Source organism: Pelobates fuscus, chromosome 13, assembly GCF_036172605.1.
Source record: "Pelobates fuscus isolate aPelFus1 chromosome 13, aPelFus1.pri, whole genome shotgun sequence".
NCBI classification, from domain to species: Eukaryota; Metazoa; Chordata; class Amphibia; order Anura; family Pelobatidae; genus Pelobates; species Pelobates fuscus.
In genome coordinates, this window is record NC_086329.1 from 81,330,181 (window position 1) to 81,353,903 (window position 23,723).

The following is a 23,723-nucleotide window of genomic DNA, read 5'->3' on the forward strand; positions in this document are numbered from 1 at the left end:
CTGGCTGCAGCAATGCCAGCAGGGGGACTAACTGTAATGACAGTTAATCCCCCTGCTGGCTGGAAATCAAATTAAAATAAATAAAATCAGTGTAAAAAAAAAAAATATATATATATATACTTAGATCATATATATATATATATATATGATCTAAGTATATATATAAACATATACATACACACACATACACCGTCTAGGTGTATTTTAATATTAATAAATATATAATTATATATATATTAATATCAAATTACACGTAGACTGATACTGATTAAATATATATATAATTATTGTTGAAAGATGGTGGCACTTGTGCAGAGGTCAGAAAAAAGACCGGTGGACCAGTGTCACGATGCCCTGTAATAACTCTCCCAGAAGGGAATAACCCTTAATTGAAAATAATTAGGAGGAAAGGAGGGGACTAGAGAAAGTCCCTGAGGTGGAGAGTTATAGTGAAAAATGGGGAGTCCCTACCTTTAATAATCCTAAGGGGAAAAAACAAACAATAGGGAAAGAACAGGACAGGTAAACCAAAGGTAAGGGGTAATACTAGCAAACATGGGACAATTAGTGTCACAGGTCCTCCTTAAAATTGGGAGGTTACCTGATGATGTCCTCAGCTAGATAGGTTCCCCTTAACCCTAGTGGAGGGATCAGAACTGGTAGGTAGAGCTTGCTACAAACGGAGGAGCAGTAAAGGGAAAAAAAAATCCTCTACCAGGGGACACACACAGGGTCCCAATGTACGCCTTAATAGGACTACTGAATGGAGAGGACTGACCCTAAATACCTCGGCACTATATGAGAACCACTAGTGCCTACTGTGACCAGAGTCCCTATAGCTCCCCCAGACCAAAGCCCTTGTACTGCAGAGCAGCGAGAGACCTCTAAAGAGGGACACACAAGATCCCAAGTGACCTAAGCAGGAACGCTGAGAGAAGAGGTCTAAACCTAAATACCTCGGCACTATATAGGAGCAACTAGTGCCTACTATAACCAGAGACCTCTAAAGGGGGACACACAAAGTCCCAAATAGCTTAAGCAGGAACGCTGAGGGAAGAGGTCTGAACCTAAATACCTCGGCACTATCTAAGAGCAACTAGTGCCTACTATAACCAGGAACCCTGCCTGTCCTAATAGCTAAAAAATAAATTAAATTAAATTAATAAATCAAATCCATTAGTGCTACCAAAAAGAGTGTAAATAAATAATAAAGTAAGTCTAGCTCGACGCGCGTTTCGGCGTGTCAGCACGCCGTCGTCAGGAGCAATGAACTGTTTAGATTCCCAGTGCTGGTTTAAATACCTCTTTGTATAATTGTTCCGTGAGTGTTGACGGCTGTGTGTACCACGTGGTCCGCCGTCCTAACTCGGTGCTCATTGGTCTGATCCTGGTGCTAATACCTCCTCTATGATGATTGGACTGACTCGTTTATGTTCCCTCCTCTTGCTAGCCGTGTCATATGACGCGGTCTCAATCAAGCGAGGGGAGGAGTGGGGCTTCCATTCATTGGTGCTCGGCCCTCCTGTCATCTTTCGGACCTGCCCCATTAGCGTCATATGACGCGGTGCTCGGCATAAGCCGTGAGTGCTAGTAATGGGGCAGTGGGCGAGATGAAGGAGTGATTTAACCCCTGCAGCATTAATCTTAAGGCTGTATATAATGGTCAGTTTACACTGTGTATAAGAGAGGTACTGGATGTTTATGGTGCTAAATGCATCCATACAAAAGCAACCAGAATGTGATCAGTGCTGTGTACCATCTATGGAACAAATAATGGTAACGAGGTGTAACATCTATAGTGATGATTATAGAGTAGCAGAGGTATATCCATAAGGGAATCAGCACACAACATCCCTTAGTAACAATATATATACAAGGTTTACGTGTGTATTATTTACAGTGACTAAGTTTGTGTCCCACAACAGGACTGGTGGGAATCACCATTATTAAAACATCCAAAAATGAGAGGAGGATGGAGAAGACATTAGAGGAAGGCTGAGAAGGAGAACCCTTCATTCAGACCTGCCGGGGAGAGGGTTTTGAGTTTATAAATCCAGTAGGATTCACGTTGTCTAAGTTTCGTGTCCCAATCCCCCTTCCGTTGAGTCTGTGGGATGTATTCAATCCCTATGAATTTTAGCTTATTTGCCGAGTTTTGATGATGGATTTTCAAATGACATGAGATTGGTGTTTCCAGGTGTCTTCTGACTGAGTTGACGTGTTCCCTGATTCTCAGTTTAAAGGGTCTGAACGTTTTGCCCACATATTTCATACCGCATGAACAGGTGAGTAGGTAGATTACCCCTTCTGTCCTGCAGTTAAAAAATGAATGTACGGGAAAAGTTTCCTTGTTGTTGCTGTCCGTAAAATTCTTGGACTTTAAATTGATGAATTGACATGCACTGCAATGTCCACATCTGTACGTCCCCTTGGGTAGGTAATTGTTCCCTCCTTTCTTTAGGGGGGCAAGGTGGCTCTGTACCAAGGTGTCACGGAGATTTTTACCCCTGCGTGCCGTTACAGAGGGGAAGGTGGTGACTACCTGTTTAATCTGAGAGTCAGAAGTCAGAATGGGCCAGTACCGCTTAAGGCTGCTCATCATAAAATCCCAACCTGCATCATAGGTGGCAATGCAGCGGATTAGTTTTTGATCACGTCATATTCCGGCTCCCATTATCAGCAAACGGCGCGCGGCGAGAGGGAGCAGAGAGCACACAGCTCCCTCGCCGCTTGTTGTATGGAGAGAGCCGCCCGACCGGAGGGGGGGGGGGGGTGTCCGGGTGTCCATCACCTCTTGCTCCCCCCCATGACGGGGGGAGGAGGAGGAAAGCATTTGGGGGCGGCAGAGTACCTGCAGGAACAGCGTTCCTGCAGGACTCACAGGCGTGCCGCGGGGATTAGGGTGTGCCCAGGCACACCCGGCACACCCCGTGCGCACGCCTATGAGCCTGTATATGCAAAAAAAGGAAATGTGGAAGTGATTGAATACACTCACGAATTCCAGAGCCGTACCAGGCTCTGTATATGATGCCCAAGGGTGCCTCAGAAGGCTCTGTGGAGAATCTTGAACGGTATCCCCCAGAAGTAGGAAAAACAGCAGCACAGTGATGAATAAAAAATAATAATACATTTATTATAAATAAAAGTTAAAATAGTAACTGTGCAGGTCCCATATGGTAACACACAGAGTCACAGTCATGCAGACGCGTTTCAACTCAGTCCGAGTTTTCATCAGTGCATAAGACATCCAGCTGCTGTTCTGTTTTAAAATCACCGCTTGTTCTGATTACCGGTCCCGTGGGCGGAAGTTCGGGTGGACGGCGTCTGACGTCACGTCCGGTATTTCGGCACTCGTTTTCCAGATTGATTGTGTTCAAAGTATTTGCCCAATTGAAGCTAAAAACTCCATATAGTGAATGGGCATCTTGTATGGTTATTAGAGTGCATACAGGAACAATGATTTATACTGAGAGAAATTACATAATTGTCTATACACATAGCGGTAATCGTACAGTGATATATATAAAAGAGAAAATGAGTTGGTAAACAACATTATAAACACAATATCCATTAAATTAGTTTCAGATAGATATATTAGTACATTTGCCCAAATGAAGCAGAGAGCTCCATATTAAAAATGGGCACCTTTCATATCTTATAGAGTGTGTGAGGATTGGGGATTTTTGCCTTCTTTTGGATCAACAGCAAAAAAAAAATGTTAGGAAGGCTGAACTTGATGGACGCAAGTCTCTTTTCAGCTATGTAACTATGTAACTATGTAATCATCAGCAGGTACGGTCCTCTCCTCCCATGAGCCGTGAGTGTGCTCGTTTGTAATGGCAACGCTCCTGCATGCAAAAGGGGTTTGGAACAGCATATATCTATAGCGGTAATCACTATAGATATATGAGTAGGCGGCCCAGATCCCTTATAGCAGATTTCTTAAAGGTACAGGCGAGGCAAACTGATGCCACGTGAATGTGCCGCGTTGAGCCATGGTCCCACCGGTACAATGGACGGCCAGTCCTAAGTATGGCAAACCTTTATATAACAACAATATGGCTAATAGCTAACTCGATGATTATGAAACAAAAGCTCTCTCTGAGACAAATGAAACAACGCACTTTTCTCAACCACTCAACAATTGAAAATAAAAGTCATTTTTGTGCAAATAAATATGTACTGTAGCAGATGAGGAAGCAAAGATGATTAAAGTAATGTAAAATCACTGCTATCAGTTAATGGTCCATGTGAACACTTTTGTTCTAATCTGTATACAAACTCCCCCGGGTGTAATTTTAGCAAACAAAATTGATTTAAGAAATCACCTGCAGGTGGATCAAAGGTTAGATAGTGTGTCTGTTTGAAGTTTGAAGTGACATTCACCATTAATAGTACACAGAAAACCAGTCTGTTTTGAAAGGTCTGCAAATATTTTTCCTATAACTTTGAAAAATTGCTCAAATTGTATTTTCTTTTGTCTTTGTCGGGATAGTCTGATCTCTCAGATGCAGAACCCAGGTAACCAAATAACAAAATACCAGAGAACCCTAAAACATATTTGTGAAGGACCGCCTGGCACCCCGACCGGATACCTCCGTCAATCGATGCTCCTAGTGCTTTCCGAGGGCTCCAAGCACTCCACCAGACACCATAAGCACTGCAGACCCCACTTCCAGCGATGCAACGGCACCGGGGTCTCACCTTCCTCCACCCACCCTAGACCCAAGACCAGGATCCAGCTCCCAGTGGGCAGACCTCTCCTACTTCAGAGAGCGTAGCAGGAACAAGCTCTTACAAGAGTTTAGTGATTATACTCAGAGGAGTATTGTAATTATAGCAATCCCCAAGAGTGTAGTTATCCAATCCCCCAAACATGAGCCAAGACTTCATGAAGGGGTAAAGCAGGTCTGTTTAATGCAAGCCAGCACTTCCAATTTATAAAATGTTTTCAGGCCAGAGGCACACCCCCTGGACGTGATGGAAGACAGGGACACAAGGGACGTAAACCAATCAAAACAGTCATTAACAGTACGACACTCCCACATACAGTAAACAAGCCCTCCCCTCTGCCTGTGATATAATTAAAGTAGCTAATGCAGTAACCTAATTATCCACAGGCAGAAAAACACACACTTTCCACAAAATACAGCAAACACCCCAAAACATAACATATCCCCATAAATATTACATCCCCGATAGCCCTGATCTGGGTGAACAACCTATCCAAAAATCACCTATATCAGAGCAGGGGTTCAGGAAATTCCTGGAAGTCTTTTTTGACCGCACGCACGCATGATTTCATGCCCAAAACCGTTCCAGAGAATTAGGCTGTGCGGACGGTCTATTTTCAATGTCTAAGTTCAGTTCGTATAGTCCAGGGGTTATCAACCCAGTCCTCAGGACCCCCTACCAGTCCAGTCAAAGGGTGCGTTTTCAGTGGTGTTCGTGCCGTTGTGTGTCCTATTTGAGTTCCATGAACTCAACGACAAAACATAGCTGAACACGTTCAACTAAACAAGATGGCCGCCACCACGTGTTCGACTATACGAACGGTGACCACCCTGCCGTTCATCAACTTGGCTGCGGTTAACTACCAGCCTGGGAGGTAATTGGGTTGCACACTCCACTTGCGTGTGGTTCGGCTGTTCGGTAAACGAACACCATAGGCACAATCAATTCGGTATTCCCATATACTGAACTGTAGAAGGAAAAAGGCACGAACAAAGACTTTCCCCAGTCCTGAATCCAGGTCTAATACATGGGCCATAATCCTGGGGCAAGAGGCTAGCAAGCAGGCCCCTCCAAATGCCAGTGTCGAGGTTACTTTCGCCACAATATTACAAGACCTTCGAGTGGTCGAATTTAATGTAAAAACTAGAATAAACAGTACAAGCAGAGGTCAAGAGAACTGAGAGGAGGTAAACGGTGAAACAAAGGTCAAGGGTATTAGAAGTCCATTACTGCAGTTATAGTTTTGTGTATATTCAATTCACAAAGAACATACAGTTAAAATGAAGGAATGGTATAGAATTATTTCCAGATAAGACCAATGGGTGTTTAATCAGTGTTCTGGTTAATTGACTTGATGTTTTATCATGAAAAGTTCATGAAATGCAGTCTCTGAACACAGAGGTGTATTTACTAATGATAGCTGCTAAGGCAAGTAAGGCAAGGGAACCCATAGTCCACTTCCGATTCTGCTGTCATACCCTAGGTCAGGGTTCCCAAAGGGCGATTCCCAATGGGAAGGCAGGCAGGCAAAGACCATGGGCCCGACTCCAGGAGGGGGCACTGTATGCCGCTGGGCTCCCTCCAATCAGTCTGCCCAGCACCTCCCGTCTGCAGCTCCGGGTTATCATGGCATTATCATGGCAACACTCTGGGAGCTTGCAAGACTTCTATCACATGGTCTGCAGCTCTGCACCCGGCGATTCTTGAAAAATTACAGTTTTCAAAAGTGGGTTTCGGCCCATAAAAGTTTGGGAAGCCCTGTCCTATATACATTATTGCCTGCATAAAAAGCACAGCAAAGTAAAGAGACTACATATCTGTAGAAGGTGCTTCTATGGACTGGAGTTCACTGTAGTTGGAGGACAGGGTTCCATTTGTTAAAATGTTTGTGTTCTTGGTTCATGTTTGTTTGACATAAAATGGCTCCGTATGCAGCACTGAATTTAGCGTTGGGCTGACAATGCATTTGCCTTGAGCACTACTTTCCAGGGGGCGGTAAAACAAATGTCTCTCCTAAATGTCCCGGCATAGGCCTTGTCAGTCTCATGTCATGGGGGCCCAAGAGATGGCCGGCTGGCCAACTTGGAGCCCCCTGAGATGGTAGGTAGTGCATTTGCAGAGTGGTGAAGGCTTAGTGATCCCGGGAGCTGGAAGATGATGTCACTCTGGCCCCGGCATCCAGGGCCATCTTTAAAATTAATTGGGCCCTGGGCAAGCATTTGATTGGGTCTCCTGGACCCTGACCCCCATTCCCTGGAATGCAATCACGCCCTCCAAATATTCATGCAGCATATACATATGGGTTATCTACTCCCCTTACAGTCGATAGGACAGGAATAAAACAAATGCCTTTAAAAGGAGTATCCCTGCAAGCTTCTACAGAAGAAGTAAAACCAACTGTAACAGATTCCCTATACTCCGACTGAGTATATCCATGAAGAATCTCCCAAAATCCAAGCATAGAAGAAGTTGTAGTGATTATAACTCCCAATCCCCCAAACATGAGCCAAGACTTCATGAAGGGGTAAAGCAATGTGTTTAATGGAAGCCACAGCTGCCCTTTTATGCAGGTCCAATGCAAGAGGCACTCACCCCTGGACCTGAGAGGGGACAGTAGTACAAAACCATCACCCAATGACATTGACTCTCAGGTCCAGGACACTCCCACATAAAACAGTATGCTCGCTCCTCTGTACCTGGGAGATAATTGGGTTAAGGATCACTATAGGGTCAGGAACACAAACATGTATTCCTGACCCTGTAGTGTTAACACCACCATCTAGCCCCCATGGGCCCCTCACACTTCCATAAATATAGTAAAAATATAGTATAGTAAAAATCTTACAGCCACACACACAAGCTCACATAATAGCATACACACACACACACAACTCACTCACTAGCAGCCCCATACACACACACACACACAACTCACTCACTGGTAGCCCCACACACACACATACACATACACACATACACACGCCCTATCAGCCACACACAAGTTCACTCGCTATCAGGCACACACACACAGACACACACAAACAAGCGCACACACCAGTTCACTCACTAACAGGCACACACTGGTAGGTAAGTTGCCATTGTGTGGCTTTTAATATCTCTCTCCACAGTAGCATTAGATATTTTCATGCTTCTAGAAACAGCAGAGAAAACTACAGCTGGATGACAACCTGCATCGGCAGGCGTATACATTTGGACAGGTCTGCATCCATTGATCCATAGGCTTGCGTAAAAAAGCCGAGTTGTCAAGTGGTAGCATCGTCCACAGGCTAACCTAGAAATTGGTGCATCCACCTTAGGTCATGTAGTCCAGGGTGTGGAAGTATCTTCCTCCACAGGGTAAAGTTTGGCCTCTTTTCTTACCTCTAAGGCCTCAGAAGTACCTTGGAACTTCCTAGTAAGTCATGCTCGCCTGTCATGTGGCTACGCCGGTATAGAAGATGCTGAAGCGGCTACTTTATGGAGACAGTCAGTGCATAACTGTTTTCCTTCCACTGCTTTCCCATCATAACCAAAACATGGTGTAGATTCAGAAATTACCATGCAACTTCCTTTGCATGTTCTGCCAATATGTCCTGTGGCTGCGCAGGTATAGGAGAAGCTGAAGAGGTTATCTTCTGAAGACAGGCAATGCATAACGGTCTTCCTACCACTGCATCTCCATCACAATCAGAACATGGTGTATATTCAGACATAAAATAAACACACAAACAAAAAAGAAAATTTTACATGTGGCGAAGTATTAAAGTACAAAAGGGCACTGTCAAATTCTATAACCAAGAAAACAGTCAAACAGATTTAAAACTGGCATAAAACAGCACTTAACCATGTCTGGAGAACCTGCAAATACTTTCCAAATATGTTTGGGATGTTTACAGTAATTTTCCCTCCATTTTAGGTACTCTCTGGCAATTGCCCTTATCCAAGATGGCTGCAAAAATCTGTATTCCCATAATGCAAGTCATCGGTATTGGGCCCTTAAGGCACAAACTTCACATCTTCCAAGTGCATTTGCATCTCCGGGACCGAGGGGAAGCATAAGAAATAAAGTAAATGTGCCTGCAAGGTGATAAAAAGGCAACAAGGTGCAAAAATCACCAAAGTTAAAGGCATCTCAGTTTAAAAAGCCTCACAGTATAAAAAAGCCTCACAGTATAAAAGGTATCACAGCATCAGGCAGTAAAAGCACAGCTGCATAATGCACCACAGTTTAAAGACATCACAGTTTAAAGACATCACAGTGTAAGAGTACCATAGTATAAACACACCATAGTATAAAGGCACCATAATATAAAGGCACTACAGCATAACGGCACCCTAAAATAGCAAAAACAAATAAAGTAATGAAGAGAAAAAATATTCATGTCCATAAGTAAAGGGAGCAAAATGCTCACATAGTGTAATACAGTATATAAAAACTATTTGCGCTGTGATAAAGGCCCTGGGGAGATAGCACAGCTACGTGGACAAGGGAACATGTATGAGTGTGGGGCTAGATGTGTGATTGGTTGTGTATGAATGTGTGGGTGGGACAGTGGCAGATCCAGAGCCTGATCTCGGGAGGGGCACTTGTAGATTATTTAAAGAAATAATCCAGACACAATAACCACTACAGCTCAGTGTAGCAGTTATGGTGTCAATAGTGCCGGGACCCCTTCCAAGAGTAAGTAGTCAAACCATCCCAACTTACCTGAGGTCTGCTGGGAAATGGGGCTGTAGCAGGGCATAGGAGCAGTGTGTGTGAGTGGTGCAATGTGTAAGAGGTGCAGTGTGCGTGTAAGGGGGACAGTATGTGAGCAGTGTGTGTGTATGTGTGTGTGTGTGTGTGGGGGGGGGGGGGAGGTTGCAGTGTGTGAGTGAGGGCGGCAGTATATGTCAGGGGTGCAGTGTGTGTGTGTTAGGGGAGCAGTGTATGTGTGGGTCAGTATTTGTGTGTGACATTTGCAGAATGTGTGTGTGAGGATTGCAGTGTATGTGTGAGTGTGGGGCAATGTGTGTGTATGGGGGAACAGTGTATGTGTAGGGGAGTGTGTGTATGGGGGCAGTGTGTGTGTGTATGGGGGCAGTGTGTGTGTGTATGGGGGCAATGTATGTCTATGGGGCATTGTATGCGTATGGGGGGCAGTGTGTGTGTATGAGGGGCAGTGTGTGTGTATGGGGGCAGTGAAAGTTTATGGGGAGCAGTGTGTGTGTATGGGGGCAGTGTGTGTATGGGGGGCAGTGTGTGTATGGGGGGCAGTGTGTGTGTGTGTGTATGGGGACAGTGTATGTGTATGGGGGCAGTGTATGCATGTGTATGTGGGGCAGTGTGATGTAGAATTATTAAAAATCTTTATTGAACTTGTATTGAATTATTGCACTAACTCCATTTTAACCTAATACTGTGACAAATCCTCCATTTTGTCCTCATAACCTGACTTCTCCATTTCAAAACTACATTACATGACAGAATTTCCCAACACATCTAACACAATGGACAAAGACTGTATTCTCCATAAAGACATGACTAACTCAGAAACTGCTGAATTTCCCCTAACTCGCAACATAGTATAATTTGAAGGCCATGAGAACACTGTAGTAATGAAATGTTCTATTCATAAGAGACCTTGCACCTGACCACAAGACCTGACATCACTGACTGTGTAAAATGACGCTCAAGCCCCCCTTTCCACCGAGTAAACCTCATGCTAAGGAAGATGGCGCTTGAGCCCCTTGTCCCCACCCGTGTCCAAAACAATACCACCTCTCGGTGGGTGGACACGTAGCTAACCACTTAGTTTTTGAGCCAATTAATTATATTGATAGGTGGACACTAATCCAGACACTTAACAATTAATCCAATTAATGATGTGTATTTACTGATATCTTGATAATCAATGATGACGCAAAATGCCTCTTAAAAGGGCCTGCGAGCCCGCTCTTGCTTGACTTGCCAATAAATTTCCTCGAAGTTATTTTAACCTGAACTCCGTGTGTCAGACTGAATTACTTCAGCGTATATACGCAATTCAATTTTCTTTAATTTGGACAGGAACAGATAGACATTTAAACATTTTGGTTTACTGCTAAAAAGTACCATAACAACTTTGGCGCCCAACGTGGGGCCCCGGGCTATGTCTGGCCGGTGAGCCGTCCTAAGGAAGACGCAGTTGGACGGAGGAATCCGGGGGGAAGGAAAGGAGATTGATCACCTCCAGGTACACGGTAGAGACTTCTGCAGAGCCACCGGTATGTTCCGGCCCCTTTGATTGACCCGTCCACGTGTCTGTGACTGCTTCCCGGGAGGACATCAAAGACAGGTAATATCTTGCCCGGGGTCTTGTTACTCATTTGTTTACCTGCATTTAGTCTATCTGTTGCCTGGGTGTGTCTGTATTGGCATGGTCTAGTTTGAGTGCCCGGGCTGAGTGTTTATCTGTTTTCCCTTTGGGATAAAGGGGGGTGGACCCGTGGTAGTTTGCCTGGGGGTCCTGTGTTTGTCTGTTTCCCCTTTGGGATAAAGGGGGGTGGACCCGGGGGATTTGCCTGGAGTCCTGTTGCCTGTTTACTCCTTTTAGGAGCCACGTGGCTGTGGCTGTAGGGAAAAAGGGGGGTTGACCTGTGGAAGTCTTCCTGGGGGTCTTCTTTGCCTGTTTACCTCTTTTAGGAGCCTCGTGGCTGTGGCTGTATGGAAAAAGAGGTGTGTTGGAACTGTGGGAACTGTGTAGACTCATAGTTTCCTGTGATCCTTCTTGTGTCACTTTGATAGCCTAGCTAGCTTCATCGTGCGCTTCGGAACCCTCCAGCTCTAAGTGCTGAGTTGGGGGCTTTCCTGAACTCGGAACCCTCCAGCTCTAAGTGCTGAGTTGGGGGCTTTCCTGAACCCGGAACCCTCCAGCTCTAAGTGCTGAGTTGGGGGCTTTCCTGAACCCGGAACCCTCCAGCTCTAAGTGCTGAGTTGGGGGCTTTCCTGAACCCGGAACCCTCCGGCTCTAAGTGCTGAGTTGGGGGCTTTCCTGACCCCGGAACCCTCCGGCTCTAAGTGTTGAGTTGGGGGCTTTCCTGATTATTAATTGTGGAGAGGGGGATTCAGACAGGCATTGCTTGTCTCCCGCACCATGTGGTAGTGAGACTTATAAGTGGGTCTTATAGGGGCACTACGGGAGTGAAGAAAGGGATTACTGTTGATTTCATTTGAACTGTGATGCATGCACTGTATTTCAACTGTATTGTTGTCTTGTTTGTTTAATTAGGAGTCATTCAAACTCCTGTGTCTGTCTCTAAGGATCTTTCCTTACCTTTTTACCTTTTCTACACTTTCTGTATTATTACTCTATCCACTCCCATTCCTCTTAATAGAGAAGTGATTGGTCACACACTTCTCACCTCGCTCCAATCCGTGTCTACCACCCCGGGTAGGCGGATTCAGTGACTAGTCTACGTTTTGGGAAGACGCACTTGAGGGAGACTCATCCTTCCTCGAGTGGCAGTCGAGCATTGTAGACATTCTTGTTCAAATTTCCTTTTCTTTCCCTATATCTAGGACGCTGGTGTAGGGGAGGGGGGAATATGGGACAGGAATTGAGTAAGCCCAGTAAGGGCTGGCTTGCATGTGATTTAGTTGAAGACAGAGAGGGTGAGGAGATGGTTAAAGGTGTTGAAAAGATTGCTAAAGTATGTAAAATTGCTGTGCCGTCATGTGGTAGATTGTAGCCAGAAAGCTGGCGTAGGTTACTGACAGAGAAAAAAGGCAAGCTTGCAAATAACGATTTATTAAAGACTGCTGAAGCATGGTACAGAGTAGCGAAGGCTATTCAGCAAGAAGGTTGGGTTGAGGAAGAAATAAATCACAAGGGTGTGAAATTGTTTTTGTATAATAATAACTGTGTTGCTGGGGCATTCCCTCAGCCAGCGCCCCAAAATGGCGCCCAGGGGATGTCTATCCCCAAGGTTCAGTCAGCAATGGGTGATTGCCAGCTGACTATGTTCCCCACTCCTAATCCTCCCAACACCCATCCCGTCACCTCCCCCGTTTGCCCGGTCCTGAATTCTGATGGATCTTTGTTTTCCCCTTCTCCATCCCTAACACTCCCATCATCCTCATCCATCCCTAAGCCACCTTCTGTGTCTAATCCTAACATTTCATCTGCCATTCCTTCCCTGCACTTTCTCTCCGTTGATAATCCTACCCTCCCATCTGCATCTGCCCAGTTAGCTAACCCCTCCTCCCTTGCCACCGTCAATCTTGCTGAACCCACTCCGGCTCCTCCTTCTTCACCCGCCTCTACTGATTCCTCTCCATCCTCTCCCTTGCCCGCCCCTACCACGGCCCAGGTTCCCACCCCCTTTGCTAATCCCTACCCAACTCTCCTGCCCTCTCCAGGTTCCGCCCCAGCCCCCACCCAGATGGCTTGGCCATACCCCTTCCCGTACCCCATGTCCCTGCCCTATCCAAATTATCCATACCCCCTTCCCCAAGCCACTCCCCAGGTTCCGGTCATGCCCAGTCCGGCACAGTCTGCCCCGGATGTGCCCACATCCAACATGGCCGCCGCTTCTTCCCTTAACCCCAACGCAGCTTCCTTCCACGCCTCCAATATGGCGGCCCCCAGTCATTCAGCACCCCTGATGCCGGTGCTTCCCGGTGATTACCTATCCCAAGATTATGACCCAATGGCGACTCCCGCCTCCGGGACTCCTTCCCATCCCCCGGTTCTGTCACCTCAGGTGATCCCCTCACGTAGAAGGGCCCAGATCGTAGAAATAGATGAGGAAGAAGTTGACAGGCTGTCTCAGGATTCATTGGAGGCTGCGGGAGTCTCGGCCCACCGTTCTATTGATGATCCCTTCGGCCATAAGGGTCGGGGAGAACGGGCCCCTCCTAAATATGTTGCCTTTAACCCCACACAAGCTAGCGCTTTAATGAAATCTCTCCCTGACCCGGAAAAGAAGCCTATGCCTTTTTACCGAGGGATAGTTCAGATTCAAAAGACTTACTCCGCCGCTTGGCGTGACTTACTGAGCATTTGTGCTATTAGAGCAGGGGATGCATATTGGCCCAGCATGGCCCGCCACCTCAGTACAGATCTGCTTACAAGTGATGTTGATTACCCCTCCGGAGTAACTTTTTGCAACCAATTGAAAGACTGGGCTAAGGACAAACTTGCAGATCAGGCTGCTGGCCTTACTGATGTTGTGCAAGACAAAGGAGAATCAGTGGAAAGGTTTCATGCAAGACTGTATCAATTGTTTACAGATTTGGGATTTGATCTTACTGACAAAATTAATTCACAAATGCTGTCAGGTGCGTTTGTCCAAGGTGTTAAAGACTCCATACGCAAGGGAATCATTGCTGCACGCCCTGAATATAAGGTTGTTCCCCTGGATACTTTACTTCTAGTTGCTAGAGGTCTGGAATCTGCCCAGACCCCCAGAAGGCCCAGTTCAGCTCCCCTCATGGTGGCCCGCTCCTCCCCTGCCCTCAAGGGTGCTAAACTAGAGGATGTAACTTGTTTTAATTGCAAAGCTACAGGACATTATAGAAGTGACTGCCCAGAACCTAAAAGAGAACCAAGAGAGCCCAGAAAGACGTCCAAGCCTGCCCCGGCCCCTAAGGCCGAGACTACGGTTCCAATAGTTGAGGAACCAGATGATTAGGACATTGGCAAGCCTGTGTCATTAACCCCTGTCATGGCAGTATCTACAGGGGATAAAGGGGGGCCACTTGCTACAGTGACTTTACCCATTGAGGGTCAGCCTACCACATTTCTTGTTGACACAGGTGCAGCCCGAAGTGTTCTACGAGAACAAGACCTGCCAGACCCATCTTTTCTGTCAAATATTGATGTCTCCTGTGTTCGAGTGGATGGCCAACCAAGACACAGTCCTTTAACAACCCCACTACGAGTTGGCACTAGCTTGCTTGCTCGTTTTGTAGTATCCTCCACATGCCCAATTAACCTGTTAGGCGCTGATGTCCTCTCACGCCTGCAGGCATCTATAACCTTCACTCCAGATGGACAGGTAGAAATGTCTACACCTCTATCTGTTTCAGACACCTCAGCCTTGTGCTCCCTACCTCTGATGCTGCAACTAGAAGAACCCCGTAGGGAAGCAGCAGAACCGAGGTCCAATTTCCCAGATGTGTTAAAAACACAGGTGCCTGCTAAGTTATGGTCTTCAGGCCCAGAGGACATAGGTCACCTAAATGTCCCACCTGTGGTGGTAAAGCTTATTCCAGGAGCTAAGTTACCAAGAAAACCACAATATCCTCTAAAACCAGCACAGGCTGCAGCCATTTCCATTCAAATCAAAGCACTCTTGGAGAAGGGTGCTCTAGTGAAATGCAAATCAGAATGTAATACTCCATTGTTTCCTGTGAAGAAGAAAACTCCAAAAGGTGAGCCAGAGAAGTACAGGATGGTTCAGGATATCCGTGCTGTCAATGAAGCAACTGTCCTGGACACCCCTCTTGTGCCAAACCCTCACACTCTGCTCTCTGGAGTCCGTCCATCTGCAAAGTACTTCACAGTCATTGACCTGGCTAATGCCTTTTTCAGTGTTCCACTGGATCCATCCTGTCAATACTTGTTTGCTTTCACCCATGAAATGCAACAGTATACATGGACTGTCATGCCCCAAGGGGCACAAAATTCTCCAAGTCAATTTGCAAAGGCCATGTGTACCATCCTTGAACCATGGCAAGCTGAACACCCAGAAGTTGTCTTACTCCAGTATGTGGATGATTTACTGCTCTGTGGAGATGATATACCCACTACTGAAAAGTGTTCAATTAGTCTCCTTTGCTATTTGGCAGAACAAGGATGCAAGGCTTCACTTCTCAAGCTGCAATTCTGCCAACCTTCAGTAATTTTCCTTGGACATTGCCTATCTCAAGGTACCAGACATCTCACTCGGGACCGAGTCAGAGCAGTTCTGGACATTCCACCCCCAAGGACTTCAAAATCTCTTCATGCCTTCTTAGGCCTCATTTCCTACTGCAGAGCATGGATCCCAGAAGCCTCTCTGCTTATGCAACCTCTCTATGATGCACTCAAGTCAGACCCATTCTGCCTGACCAATGAAGCTCTGGATAATTTCAAATCTCTCAAACGTGCCATTGCTTCTGCTCCTGCCTTGGGCCTACCAGACTATACCAAACCTTTCAAATTATTTGTCTCTGAAAGACAAGGCCATGCTACAGGAGTCCTTACCCAAACTAATGACTTAAGAGGCCGCCAGAGGCCTATTGGATATTTCTCATGTCAACTGGACATTGTGGCCAGAGGGACCCCTTCCTGCCTTAGGGCTGTTTTTGCTGCAAGAGAACTCATTGAAAGAACTTCAGACCTGGTCCTTGGCCACCCTTTGGTTGTTTTGGCCCCCCATGACATCTCCGCAATTATCAACCAAGTCCAGCTCAAGCACGTGTCTCCTGCTAGACACCTGCGTCTACAATGTCATCTTCTTCTGCCTGACAACATTTCTATACAAAGATGTCAAGTTCTTAACCCATCCACTCTTCTTCCACTCCCTGAGGGGGGTATCTACTATGGGTTTGTCACGGATGAAACCTACATCTACCTTCTCTGTGGGTGCATCAAGAGAATGCATCCTGATTTAACATTTTATGAAGAAAAGACACCTCTCTGTGAAGGCCCAGATTATGCCTTCTGTACCATGTGGTACAAGCCAAACATTACTCCTGAACCTTGCTATGAAGATGAGCTTTATCACTGGATAGAGGTGAAGCTATCTGCTCAAGATTTCTACTGTGACTCTGAAGGCAATAGCGTGGTCCTGATCCAACTGCCCCCAGAACTCAATTACCTGTACCGCCATTGGGACACTGCTATTCCACATATCCCTGTTACCAAGTTGAAAACAAAATCATGGAATGATCTTGGGCCCATGGCAAAATTATGGGCCACCATGGATGAATCACAGCTGCAGGAAAATGGTATTGCCATATACCCAGCAACTGATCTTCTTGAAGCATGGCCACGCCATTTCCTGGAAAAAGAATTTCAAGACCTGGTCATAGTGAATGATTATGACCCAGAAACACCTCATGACTGTTTTGAACAGATGAAAATGGAAACAGTGCACCTACCGACTGTGCATGAGAATCCATTACCAGATCCGGATTTTACCCTGTTTGTGGACGGCTCAAGGTATGCTGATGAAGAAGGAAAATATCATACAGGATATGCCGTAACCACAACAGATGAAGTTATCAAGTCATCATCTTTACCGCCAGCAATGTCTGCGCAAGAAGCTGAATTACAAGCCCTGACCTCAGCATGCAAAATTGCAGAAGGAAAGCGTGCCAACATCTATACAGATTCAAGATATGCTCTGGGTGTGGCACATGACTTCGGCCTCATTTGGAAGACAAGAGGATTTCTTACCACTGCCGGTACACCAGTCAAACACAGCTCTGCAATCAAGGAACTAATGGATGCCCTCCTACTCCCTGAAGAAGTGGCCGTTTTGAAAGTCAAGGCACATGGGAAGTTGGATACAGATGAAGCAAAGGGCAACCATTTGGCTGACCAGGCTGCTAAGCAAGCGGCCAGAGATTTGCATGAAGTGGATGAAGAAGTGTCCGGTCAAGAAGAAGTTCCTATCTTTACCTTGCAAACTCTTCCTACTGACCTAAGAATTCTGCGAGAACAGCAAGCTGCAATTACCCCTGAAGAAATCCAGAAATGGAAGAAGAAAGGAGCTGTCCTAAAGGACGGAATATATTACAACAACTCTAAATTTTGCCTTCCAAGAAATTTATACCCAGCAGTTGTCCAATGGGCACATGGGCCTGCACATCTGTCAAAAGACCTAATGGCCGCCCTCATTCAAAAGTATTATGAAGCACCTGGAATCACAACATTGATCAACGGCTTCTGTAGGGCCTGTGTCATTTGTGCAAAATGCAATCCAGGAAAACCAATCAAGGTGCCTGCAAAACACCTAGCAAAACCCATGTACCCTTTCCAGAGAATTCAAATTGACCATATCCAAATGCCCAAGAGTGGGCCTCATGAATATGCACTAGTAATAGTGGATATGTTCTCAGGCTGGCCAGAAGCCTACCCAGTGGCCAATATCACTGCAAAAACAACCGCAAAACGCCTACTTACAGACATTGTATGTAGATTTGGACTTCCAGAAGTCATCGAAAGTGATCAGGGCCCAGCCTTTACAGCAACAGTGACTAAAGAAATTTGGACTGCTCTGGGGGTGACCCTAGCCTTTCACACCCCTTACCACCCACAAAGTAGTGGTAAAGTAGAGCGCATGAACGGCACTCTAAAAGCCAGAATGTTAAAAATGTCACAAGAAACAAAGATGCCCTGGCCAGAAAGCCTGTCAATAGCTTTGTTCAGCGTTAGGCACACACCTAGAGGGAAGCACTCGTTATCCCCATATGAAATTCTATTTGGGACAGCACCCAGACTAGGTTGTTATTATCCGCAGCAGTTACAGCTTCAATCTGATGTTTTAGTAGACTATGTAACTGAACTTGCAAGTGCCTTGAACAAAATACATGCCCAAGTTTTCTCTTCAATTCCAGATCCTGATTTGGACACAGGTACCCACAACCTGCTTCCTGGAGATTGGGTTCTGGTCAAGAAGTTTGTGCGGAAAAATACCCTGGAACCAAGATTTGACGGGCCATTCCAAGTTCTCCTGATCACCGCAGCCTCCGTCAAATTGGCCGGCAGGCCACATTGGATCCACGCTTCCCATTGCAAGAAGTCTCCTGCCCCAGAGGAAGCAGATACCGCACAACCATGTACCTCTGGTACATTGTCTCCTTAATTAGTCTAATTAAGGCCCAGCAAGTAGCCATCACTAAAGATGTTAGTGGGTACACCTTCTGGTATAATTCATCATGTACCCACGTGGCTACCTATACCTTTGATTATTGTGACATCGTAGAATGCCCATTCCCTACATCACAAATCCAGAATATCTATAGAGATATCCCTCATGCAAAAGACCCATATGTTTGTGTAGTTGACAGACAATGGGGGCACAATTGTGACCATTGGGGGGCGGCGGGATGGAATGCCGGGCCTGCCTGGGGTTACAAACCAAAAAGTGCCTTATCTAAAGTAGATGACCATGGTAGATCCCTCCTTCAAAGAATGACTCTGAGAAAGCCTGGAGGAGGCACACCAATGAAATTAATCCTAAATATTGAGCATCCAAGCCCAACAGATGCAGATCAGTATGTAATGGGAATGTATTGGAAAAAGGGTTCCTATTATAAATTAGGGCATTTCTACCTTAAAGATATGTGTAATTCTTCTGAGTGGCAAGGAGCCACTCATATGGTCACAAACCCATTAAAACCACACATCCAGTCCTTTAAGGACATGATGGCCATTGCTAACCCCACCTTTGAAGATACCATGGCCGCTGAAACAGGTTTTAATGATGTTAACCTATGGTTAGAATGGATGAAATATAATGCCAACAAGCATAGCAAAACAGCATGCTATGTGTGTGGCGGTGCCCGGCCCCATCTGGGCACTGTGCCTTTAAACCTACCAGTAGATATAGAAAAATGTGTTTTGAGTCTTTTTGCCTATCACTACAATTTTAACAGGTCCATATGTCAAGCATGGACAGCAGAGTATCCTCTTCTAGCCAAAGATGTCAAACCCCCTGATGGTATTACCGTATATAAAGGTAATTACACTTGCTACACCATGTATGATGGGATCGGTAAATTTATGGGTAACTTTTCCAAAGGTTATTGTGCTACCTACAGAACTGTTCCTGTGCACCTGTTACAACACCATACTAGATCACTAGGAGATATTTACTGGTTGTGTGGGGATTTACAGCTAAGATCCAGAATGGACACAGAATGGTGGGGGGAGTGTACTTTGGCTAAGGCCATTATGCCCATACACATTATCTCTGACACACACCTCAACACCCATGAGTCCAGCCACACTAAGGTTAAGCGTGAAGCCCCAGTAAAAGGAAGTTTTGATCCTCACATTTATATTGATGCCATTGGAGTGCCTAGGGGGGTGCCCAATGAATTAAAGCAAGAGATGAAGTTGCTGCAGGATTTGAATCACTTTTTACCATAGTTACCGCAAACAAGAATTTAAATTGGATAAATTACATTTATTACAACCAACAGCGTTTTGTTAATTACACCAGGGATTCCCTCCAGGGATTAGCCGAACAATTGCAGGCCACATCCCAAATGGCCTTCCAGAATAGAATGGCCCTAGATATGATCCTAGCCGAAAAAGGAGGAGTATGTAAAATTTTGCCCGACACCATGACATGTACTTACATCCCAGAAAACACAGGCCCTAATGGTAAAGTTACATTAGCCATAGCAAAATTAAATGACCTCTCTGAAGAGTTGAAAAGGAATTCTGGGATAAAAGATCCCTGGGACAGATGGTTTGGTTGGATGACAGGTTGGCAAAAGGCTTTAATGCATATTGGTATGGCAATACTAATTTTTCTTTTTATCTTTGCTCTTCTCTTTTGTTGTGTCTTCCCTTGTCTGAGAAAATCCCTCACGAAGACTGTTGACCAAGCGGCACCCACTTTCACACATCTTGAGGTTGATGACCAAGATTTCCAGGATCTCAACTCACCCTGTTTGCCGCTGCAAACTATCCCTCTTGTTGATAAAGTGCGAGAGTTCTAGTAAGGGACCAGCTTAGGGACAGCATCTGTCAGTGAATGGTAAAGGCCCCGTGTGGAGAAGTGGTGGGCAAGCCACCATGGGCCACCCATGGGTGTGAAGTGTTCGAGAGCCATACTGACGATGGGTTAGCCTATTAGGGTCAGAATTAGGGACAGATTTGCACTTTGCATTAACACCTAGCTAGCGGCCACGGGGTTTCTGTGCCTTTGGGCTAACACGTCTTCTGGTATTAACAAATAAAGTTTTATCTCTTAGAATCTAACATTTCATAGGGGGGACTGATGTAGAATTATTAAAAATCTTTATTGAACTTGTATTGAATTATTGCACTAACTCCATTTTAACCTAATACTGTGACAAATCCTCCATTTTGTCCTCATAACCTGACTTCTCCATTTCAAAACTACATTACATGACAGAATTTCCCAACACATCTAACACAATGGACAAAGACTGTATTCTCCATAAAGACATGACTAACTCAGAAACTGCTGAATTTCCCCTAACTCGCAACATAGTATAATTTGAAGGCCATGAGAACACTGTAGTAATGAAATGTTCTATTCATAAGAGACCTTGCACCTAACCACAAGACCTGACATCACTGACTGTGTAAAATGACGCTCAAGCCCCCCTTTCCACCGAGTAAACCTCATGCTAAGGAAGATGGCGCTTGAGCCCCTTGTCCCCACCCGTGTCCAAAACAATACCACCTCTCGGTGGGTGGACACGTAGCTAACCACTTAGTTTTTGAGCCAATTAATTATATTGATAGGTGGACACTAATCCAGACACTTAACAATTAATCCAATTAATGATGTGTATTTACTGATATCTTGATAATCAATGATGACGCAAAATGCCTCTTAAAAGGGCCTGCGAGCCCGCTCTTGCTTGACTTGCCAATAAATTTCCTCGAAGTTATTTTAACCTGAACTCCGTGTGTCAGACTGAATTACTTCAGCGTATATACGCACAGGGCCGGCCTTAGGGGTGTGCGAGCTGTGCGGCCGCACAAGGCGCCATGGAGCAGGGGGCGCCGTGCGGCCGCACAGCCGATTAAAAAAAAAAAAAAAAAAAAAAATGTTTACCGTGCGGCGGGGGCGGAGCTAAAAGCGCCGGAAAACTGCTGCAGGGGAAGCAGGAAGGAGTCCCTGCTTCCCCACCAGTCACCAGGAGCTGCACTGCCTCCACAATTAACTCCACAGGTAACTGTGTGATTGTCATGTGAGTGTGACTCTCTGCCTATGTGTATGAATGTCTGCCTCTCTGTGTGTGTGTGTGTGTGTGTGTGTGTGTTACTGTCTGTGTGTTACTGTCTGTGTGTGTGTGTGTATGACTGTCTACCTCTGTGTGTCTGTGTGTATGACTGTCTGCCTCTGTGTGTGTGTCTGTGTGTATGACTGTCTGCCTCTGTGTGTATGACTATCTGCCTGTGTGTGTCTGTGTGTGTATGACTGTCTGCGTGTGTGTGTGTGTATAACTGTCTGCCTCTGTGTGTATTACTGTCTGCCTCTGTGTGTTTGTCTGTGTGTATTACTGTCTGCCTCTGTGTGTGTGACTATCTGCCTGTGTGTTTGTCTGCGTGTGTGTGTGTGTATGACTGTCTGCGTGTGTGTGTGTGTATGACTGTCTGCGTGTGTGTGTATATGACTGTCTGCCACTGTGTGTCTGTGTGTATTACTGTATGCCTCTGTGTGTTTGTCTGTGTGTATTACTGTCTGCCTCTGTGTGTGTGACTGTGTATGACTGCCTCTGTGTGTATGACTGCCTCTGTGTGTATGACTGTCTGCCTCTGTGTGTATGACTGTCTGCCTCTGTGTGTATGACTGTCTGCCTGTGTGTGTCTGTGTGTGTCTGTGTGTATGACTGTCTGCGTGTGTGTGTGTGTGTGTGTGTATGACTGTCTGCCTGTGTGTGTGTGTATGACTGTCTGCTTGTGCGTGTGTGGATGTCTTCCTGTGTGTGTATGGCCGTCTGACTCTGTGTGTGTGTGTGTGTCACATACAACCAATACACGCATATCACACACTGTTAATATACCCATTACAGATATCACACATAGCATACATATCACACACAGTCATCACACGTACTATTACATACACAGACAACACAAACATAACAGCATACATGGATGACGGGGGGGGGGGGGGGCTGTGAAGATTTTTCGCACAGGGCGTCTAAATGCCTAAGGCCGGCCCTGTATACGCAATTCAATTTTCTTTAATTTGGACAGGAACAGATAGACATTTAAACATTTTGGTTTACTGCTAAAAAGTACCATAACAAGTGTGTGTGTGTACGGGGGCAGTGTGTGTATGGGGGGATGTGTGTGTGTATGGGGGGATGTGTGTGTGTATGGGGGGATGTGTGTGTGTATGGGGCAGTGTGTGTGTATGGGGGCAGTGTGTGTGTATGGGGGCAGTGTGTGTGTATGGGAGCAGTGTATGTGTATGTGGGGCAGTGTGTGTGTATGGGGGCAATGTGTGTATGGGGGGCAGTGTATGTGTGTGTGTGTGGGGGGGGGGCAATGTGTGTGTGATTATAAAAAAGCCCCCTACCCTTCTTATCGCACACATTGCCCCCCCCACACACATATACACTGCCTCCATACATACATATTAATTCAATTTAAAAAAACAACAACACATATTATATTAAAATATTAAAAATATTAAAAGCCCCACCCTACCCTTCTTATATGTGTTTTTTAAATTTAGATTTAATTAAAACAAATATTCTTTATGTCCCACCTTCCTTCCTACCTTTATTGAGGAGGAGGGGGAACATTGCTCTATCCCTGGTTGTCCGGTGGGGAATCCCTGGTGGTCCCAGTGGTTAGAGTGGTAACCGTGGCAATGCTCCGAGCTCGCAAGAGAATGACCCGGAGAAGCTGCAGGCTGAGCTTCCGGGTCCTCTCTCCCTCCCCTGCCGGCGGATCTCCCCTCTGGTCCTTGAAGGCACATTGCAGGGTTGGCTCTTAGACAGTGCCAGTCCTGCATTAGCAAGCAGGGGAGAGGGAGACACTTGGTTTTCTCGGGGGGCAATTGCCCCATTGCCCCCACCCACTGGGGTGGGATTATGTGGTGTGTGAGTTTGGTGGGGGGTGGTCTTACCTCAGTGCCAGTTGGGATTTGGGCCAGCAAACAGCTTCCTGTCCTCCTACTCCTGTTTGTCCTGGGCCTGTAGGTTGCCAGGCTGCAACAGGTTAGTGTGGTGTTCCCTCCTCTTCTAGTCACTCAGGTTCCGCACTGGGAGGGTCTTCGTGGGTTTTTAGACTAGTGGGAGCAAGGGGAAGCTG